The sequence below is a fragment of the Camelus dromedarius genome, chromosome 14 (genome assembly GCF_036321535.1).
Source record: "Camelus dromedarius isolate mCamDro1 chromosome 14, mCamDro1.pat, whole genome shotgun sequence".
Lineage (NCBI taxonomy): Eukaryota > Metazoa > Chordata > Mammalia > Artiodactyla > Camelidae > Camelus > Camelus dromedarius.
Window position 1 is genome coordinate 50046456 of NC_087449.1, and position 7892 is coordinate 50054347.

General features: G+C 54.5%; 1 long non-coding RNA gene across 1 annotated transcript; it reads left to right on the plus strand.

Moving 5' to 3' along the window:
- Positions 1-376: 376 nt before the first annotated feature.
- On the plus strand, positions 377-4017 carry LOC135322893 (uncharacterized). Its single transcript, XR_010383907.1, has 2 exons — positions 377-1375; positions 3922-4017. It is a non-coding gene; the product is annotated as an uncharacterized LOC135322893 (long non-coding RNA).
- Positions 4018-7892: the final 3875 nt, after the last annotated feature.

The window sequence follows — 7892 nt, forward strand, 5'->3', positions numbered from 1 at the left end:
CAATTCCTCCCCTCTAGCTGGTACTTAGGTCTAGATCAACACCGTCCAATAGAAATATCACAGGGGTGATGCATGTAGTTGTATATTTCGGAGTAGTCATGTTAAAGTTAAGAAACAGGTGAAATTTAAAAATGTATTTTATTTAACCCAATATATCATTTCAGCCTGTAATCAATGTTAAAATATTAATAGCGAGACATTATACTTTCTTCTATACTAAACCCTAAAATCTGCGTGTCTGACACTAATAGTGCATCTTAGTTCAGACCAGCCTCGTTTCAAGTGCTCAGCAGGGGCGCGAGGCTGGGGCTGCCGCACTGGACAGCCCAGGGCTCGTGGCTCTGCCAAGGCTCCCCGGCTCCGTGGGCACCAGAGGGGCCGGTTTTCACTGACGGCAGAGGCGGGGCTGTGTGGGGTTCTCATGTTTGTTTACCTGCACAGCACAGCGGTTATGAGCACACGCTCTGGAGTGACTGGGGCTTTGGTTCAGCTCTCTTCTCCGTCAGGTGACTTTGGACAAGTGACTTCACAGGGTGTTGGGAAGATTAGCGAGATAATGCATGTGGAGCGCTCGGTGTGTGCTGTGTGTACCAGGAAGCGGCGGCTGCTCTTATAATTGGTTCCGTGACTCTGCCACCTCCCTGGGCACGGACTCAGCCCGGTAGCTGTGGCATCTGCACCTCCCAGACTCTTAACGTTGTCCTGTCAGCCAAACTGCTGGCCAGCAGCCCCCCCGGGGCTTGGAGGCGGTCTCGCTGCCTGGCAGGAGCCGGCATCACAGGCGTGCAGAGCACAGAGGCTGCCTGGGCTGAGCAGACCGGCTCGTAGCCCCAGCCTGGCTCTAACTACTGCAGGAACTGATGGGAACACAGACTCCGCAGGCCTCTGCCTCTTGGCCTAGAAGATAGGAGGATATGACTGACTGACCTTTGAAAGCCACTTCCAGAGCGAGAAGCTGGTGCACACGACAGCATTTATAGAGCACGTGGACGGCATCTGCAGAGAGCAGCCGTAGACCAAGCGAGCAGCGTAAAATGTCGTTGAGTCTTTACTCTGCTTTGGGTGACCAGCAACCATGTGTGAGCCTGGTTTCCTCCTCCGTAAAAGAGGCAGCAGTAATAACGGTGCTCATTGGATGCAACCATTCCCAGGATGCCTCTGGGTGCCACCCGTCTGTCCACCCAGGATTATCTCCAAAGCCCCAACTCTCCTCTTGCCCCCATCTGGCCTCCCCCAGGACCACTGCCAGCTGAAGACCTACTGTGTGCTCTTACATCTGTGGGCTCATTGAACCTGCAGCTTCCCCCTGGAGGTGAATCTCATCAGATCTGTCGTTTGCACCGATGAGGAACCGGAGGTTCAGAGTGGAGAGGGGGTGAGTGACCAACGCCAACCTGACTTGGTTGAGCGCTTGCGGGTTGTTGTGGGGACCAAGTGAGATAACACAGGAAATGTGTCTGCTTGAAATATGATGACTGTGAAAAGAAAGGCCACTGGCCAGTGTGATAAAGGGAAACTGAGGCTCAGAGCACAGGAGTGGCTGCCCCTAGAGGTCAGACCTCCCCATTGCTGGCTTCCCCTGGGTGACCCTGAGGGCAGGAGGGCAGACTCAGGAGCACCCAGCCACCTCCACCTCTGTCCCGCCTGCCCATCGACTCCCTTCCCCATCATGGGCAATTTTCCAGGGGAAAAAAAAAATGACTTCCCAGTTTTGCCACAAACTCACCTCTGCTGAGTTAAGCAGTTAACAGAGCTCTCACAGTGGAATGTGTTTTGTTTAATACCTTGATCTCTCTTGTCTGCTAGAAAAATGAATTCTGTCAAATCTCTCGAAGCCAACTGTCAAATTAAGGCATTGGGGGGTGGTGGGAAGACAGATCTCTTACTCTGACAGCAAAATTCATTTGATTTGATCCCTTAATCCAGTCTCCCTACAAAACCTGGAGCTGAAATTTTGCAAGCCCTTTGCCCTGAACAGTTTCTTTCTGCTCCTCCTTAATGCCTCCTCTCCCGGGGTCCACTCCCCTTTCACCTTTAAAAATAACAACCAAGAACTGCAGCTGGGGTAATGATAACCATTGGGTTTCTGATGGCAATTTTTTAGAGAGAAAATGACAGTGCACAAAACTATCTCTCAGGGTCTATTTGGGGAGAGAGAGAGGTGCTGGCTGTGGAAGGCTCAAGGAGCCCCAGGAAAGACAGGAACACATGGGATGGTTGGGGTTCTGGACCTGAGGTCCCCGCCAGCAGGATGCAGAGGCAGGGGGATGTCTGGGAGGAAGATGCAGCCTTATTTCCCCTGACAAATCTTTTCCTCTAATCTCTGCTCTCCACCCTGCACCTCTTTCCTCCCTCAACTGTATCCACATACTAGAACCCAATCCTGCCCTTGGGCTCAGCACTTGGCAGTTTACAAAGCATTTTCACATTTACTACGACTCTTTATTTACTCATTTTAATGATCGTTTGTTTATTAACTGTTCTCTCACTCATCACTTCCATCCTTCATGTTATTTATGCTGTGATAACTGGGAATCACCACGGGTCATAACCTTCGTGACACTTGGGAGCTACAAAGACCTGCAAGATGGAACCTTCCCCTCCAGGATTTTAGGGTCTGAGGGGGGCGACAGGTATGGACAAATGATTATGACCTTGTGTGCAGAAGAGTATGGCATGTGAGTGCTGGGCATAGAGAAGGCATTTCTATTCGTTAACATGTGCAGGGCAGCATGTATCAGAAATGTCAAAAACGGAAGCCCAAACAACTGAAATGTGAAATGTTCTCACACAGCCAGATGTCTGAAGGGAGGTGGTTGCAGTCTCATCAGATGTTTAGAGATGTCAATAAAGACCCAGGCTCGTCCCTTCTCTCCTCTTTGCTATCCTTGGTTATGGTGGCTTTTTGTCATTAGCTTGTCGCCTCATGGTTGCAGGATGGCTGCTGCAGCTCCAAACATCACGTCTTATACTGCAGCATTCATCCTGAGAAGGGAGAGGAGTGAGGAAAAACAATTCCCAGAAGCAGTCCCTCCATTAGCAGTTTTACCCCTCACACATCAATGGCCAGATCTGGGTCACATACCCACTCCCAAAATAATGTCTGGAAAAGACTTGGCTTCACCTCTGGGCTGGGGAGACCCATCAGGTCTGGGCCTATTACTGCAGAACAAGCCCAGGGTTCTGTGAGTGAAGGAAGGAGGGGTGGGCTGCTGGGCAGGCAGCCACGAGTGTCCACCACCTTCTCATCAGTGCTTGTGACTGAGTATCCTGGGCCGGGTGGGGTCTCTCTGCCCCCAAGCCTGAGCCCTGGGGGCAGAAAGCCCTGCTCTGAGCCTCTGTCCCTTGCAGGCTGTGTGATCTGGGAAGTACATGACCTCCCCGAGGCACAGCCCCCTCCCCTAGGAGAGGGGACATAACAGCACCTGCCATGTAGGGCGCTTGTGAAAGTGATGTGGGGTCGTGCGTGCAGGCGCCTGGCCCAAGGGGGTGTTAGCAGCTGGTGGCCATTGCAGCGATTAGCCCCATCTGTAAAATGGGCCCGTTTGCCTCCTCTGTCACAACCCTGGGGTGACAACAGCGGGAGCATCAGTTCACACAGGTGAACACTTTCTGCGGGTGCTGGGTGCCCTTCACCTGCTCTCACTCCCTGAATCCTCACAGCCACCCCGTGAGGAGGGAGCTGTGCTCACTCCCACTTTACAGTTGAGGAAACTGAGGTTCAGGGGGTGACCCCCAGTCAAGTGAGGGCAGACGGGGCTCCGGATCCTCAGGTTCCAGCCACTGTGCTCTGACCCCCTGCAGGGCCCTGGGTGGAGCCACAGGCAGATGCTCAGGTAACCACTCCCCACCGACTGTCACCTGTCCAGGCTGGTGGCTGGGGCTGACCTCTCTCCTGACTCCACTCTCTTTCCCTTCCAGAGCTCCAGGACCCCAGGACCTGCCTGTGGTGCAGGGAGATTTGCCGCCGTCCCTGCTGCCCTTCATCCTCTGATAAACAGTGTAATCAATGGTGTCATTTCTTTGGTCCTGAACTGGCAACTTCCATTTGGGGAGGAAATAATATACACTTTATATCCTTAACACAGAACATAGCATATGATAATGATGGATAATACACTCCATATTTATAGTTTTATTGAATTATGCAAAAACCACTTTGAATAATTATACACCTACAGCACATCACATTTAATAGCTGCACATGGGGCTCCTGGCCAGCACCATGATGCAAGCTTGGGCACCAAGTGTGAAATGAAATGGCAGCCCAGCCCTGCAGCACGGGGGTTTGGCTGTCCCCTCTGCCATGCCTCCACTCAGACCTGCACCCATCTCCACTATTTCCAGTCTTCCTGGTCTTCCCAGCTCCCCAGAGAACTGGCCATGGGGGTGGGTGCAGGAGAGGGATGGGGGAGTTGACTTCCTCATTTTACAGATGGGGAAACTGAGGCCCATTCACTCACCCATCTCTCACCCAACAGTCTCCTGAGTGCCTGCTTTGTGCCCGCCTCTGTTCTAGGCTGGGGATGAGCCCCGTGGAAAGACCCAAAGCACGTGGGGAGAGAGCATTTCTAATCTTCCAGAATGACAACATTTATTCTTCCACTTTGCTTTGATTCATCCTCTGATTCTAATATTCAGTGAGCACAGCCTCTGGGACTGTGAAACGCCCCACCTGGGGAACAGGCCGCCCCCCACCCTCAACCTGAGCCTCCCCCAGGCTCTGAGTCATCCCTTCCCCCTCTCAAATCCCGTCCAGACCATCCCAGGCCTCTCCCTCCTCTGGGGCCCACCCCAGACTCTGGGTTTCTGGCTGTCACAAAATGTGGTCAGCTGTGACAATGACAATTAGAAAAATTGTGCCAGGTGAGAAACTCCCACTAGATTTAGAACCCACAGTGAGTCACACCTCCAGACTCAAGGTGGCCACCAGTCTCTGCCCAGAAGGCAGCATGGCCACAGTGACCAAGTGACACTGCCCCTCTTGAGCAGTGCTGCCCACGGCACCTGGGCCCCTGCAGGGAGCCCACCCAGGCCCTGTGGGTTCCAGTATCTCCCCTTCCCTACTCTGCACCCCCTGCTCTCTCCCCTCCTGCTCGCGGGACCACATCTCACCGCTGATCTCTGGGGCCCTCCTGGGGGTGCTGCCGCATCTGATCCCAGACCCTGACGGAGGAGGCGCCATCCCTGTGAGCGGTCCTGAGCTCCAGACCCTGGTCAGAGCACAGGCTTTGGCCAAACCTGGTTTCCAGTCTGGGTTCTGCCACTTCCTGGCTGTGAGACTTAGGGAAAGTTGTTTAACTTCTCTGAGCTCAGTGCCCACACATGTGTGTTGAAGATAAAAACATCTGCCTTATGTGGTGGGGACCAGACTTAGACGTGGTAACATGTGTGACGCGCTCAGTGATGGATTCTGTTATTATTACTCTTGTATCAAGCTCCTGGCACAGGGTCTGGGCACAGTCCAGGCAGACACTCAATAGAGCAGGAAGAGCAGGGACTGGGGAGCAGACTGCACAGGTTCAAGGCCCAGCTCTGCCATTTGTGAGTTGTGTGATCTTGGATGAGTTTCTAAGCCTCTCTGTGCTACAGGATCTTCATCTGTAAAATGGGGGCATAGCAGCAGTGCCTCCTTCATGGGATTGTTGAAATGATTCCTAAACTAACGCAGGTGAAGTGCTGAGCACAGGGCCTGGCACAGAGTTAGCTTTTATTATCCCAGGTCCTGAGGGAGTGATGGCGTTGAGGGGCCTGGAAAAATCCCCCTTCCTGCCACCACTGCACTCTGAGATGAGAGAATGAGGTCCAGACACACTAAATTAAATGTTTGAGAACAAGACAGTATATGACCGTGCTAAATTATTCAGGGCGGACAATTAGAGAACAAAACCATGTATAATAAAGGGCTAATTGGGCGGGACAGACGCTCAGCCCACCAGGAGCTGGAGCTGCAGCCCGGGACTGGGATGGCCGCGCCGGCACTCTGGGTAATAACACTGACCTTTCCCCTTCATATAAGTGACGCTTACTTACTACGGCATTTGGAAAGTGCGACCATTAATATCAAAGAGTGTGTAAATCACTGACAGCTCACCTCCCAAAGGCAGTAGCTTTTACTCTCCTCATTCTTTTTCCTACTTACATAGAAGTACCCGTGCGTGACTGGGTCCACGCTGGTGTGACTGTCAGGGTATGTTAGGGTATAGGACAAAAACCAACAACCTTACCAACAACAGGTTACAACGGGCTCCTGCAAGGGGATGCTGAGTGAAACAGTATGAAGTTTTCAGAGCCAGTCGTGTTAATACTGATGGATAGATCTCCCCAGCTTCTTTTGGCATGACTTTCACGTGACCCCACATGTGGGGTCTTCTCCCGCTCTCCAGTTTCTCACCCTGGTCCATCACCATCACGCCTGGACCTGCACAGCGGCCTCCTGCCTGGTCCCTGCCTCTGCCCTGGCCCCTCTCCCGTCACTCACCCCACAGAGCTGGGTGACCCTCTGGGACTCAGGGTGGACCCGTCCCTGCTCTGCCCCACGCCCCATGGCTCCTGCCTCACTGGGGCACAGTCCACGCTGTGGGTGGCCCAGGGCTGTGCGTGTCCCCCATCCCGCAGCCCCTCCCCGTCACTGGCTCCCCTCCAGCCCTGCATCCTTCCTGGACCAGGAGCCCTGGGCCTGCTCCTCCTTACCGCCTGGCCTCGCCCTTCCCTCCAGGCAGAGCCTCTTCCCGTGTCTGCCCGGCTCCCTCCCTCCCCTCTTTCAGGTCTTTGCCCCGGTGTCACTTGCTCTGAAAGGCCTTCCCTGACCCCTGTTTACAACTGTGACCCCAGCACCCGCCTCCACCTCCCCTGCTTCCTTGTCCTCCTGGCTCTTTCCCCGACCTCCCCACCGCGGTCCACCCTTAACGCCAGGGTCTCCTCTCCTGGAACCTGGGCTTCTCCCTGGGGCCGAGGCAGGGCCCGCCCCCGGGGCTCTCGGTGGACACTTGCTGCAGAGCTGAGTGCCCGGAGCGCTGGCTCCGCTCCCGTGTCAGACGCTGTCCTAAAGGCCACACTGTCCCGTCACCTGTCACAGCAGCCCCGGGGCGCAGCTGCTGGTGACACCCCTGTTCTCACAGGAGGTTGCAGGCGTGGCCTGGCTGGGAACCCCCCCCCTGGCTTCACACAGCTGCCGAGGTCGGGGCCGGGGCTGGGCTCTGAGCTCCAGACACGGCTCCCATGCAGGTGTGATGCCGCTCCGGGACGTTCCAGAAAGAGCACGGGTGTTGAGTAGTGTGTGAGGTGACCCCAGCACGCCACTGCCGGCGCTGAGGGTCTTGCTAATGTCCTGAAGAGAAACGGATCCTCTGCGTCCTTATCCCAGGATGCAGCCACTGCTCCCTAGGGAAACCCGAAGCAGCATTCCTGCAGGAGCACAGGCAGCTGGAGCGATGGTGCTACTGTTGGGGGAGCTCATCCAGGTGAGCCTTCGTGCGAGCTGGGAAGAGGCGCCCCCTGCTGGTCCATTTATGAGAAGGAAGACTCCTTTCTCTTGGCAGATGTGAGTGGGGCACAGGCTGCATTTATAACAACTTTGTCTTTAAGACACACCTCTTGCCCAGCTCCATCCAACTGCCCCCCTGATCCCCAAGACCCTCCCACTCGTCAGTGCACCCAAACCTGCATGGACCACCTGCCCCTAAAGTGTCCCTCTCACCAGAGGTGCAGCCTCCACCTGGTGGCTCTGACCGCCTGGCAGGTGAGTGGCCTCCATGTCTTTCTCTGCTTCACCCCACTCAGTCCAAACTCCTTTCTCCTTCCCTGGTTCAGATCCTGACCCGGCAGGAGCCCCCTAAGTTCCATGAAACTCATTTCTTTTTTGCCTAAACTACACTGTTTTTCTGTTACTT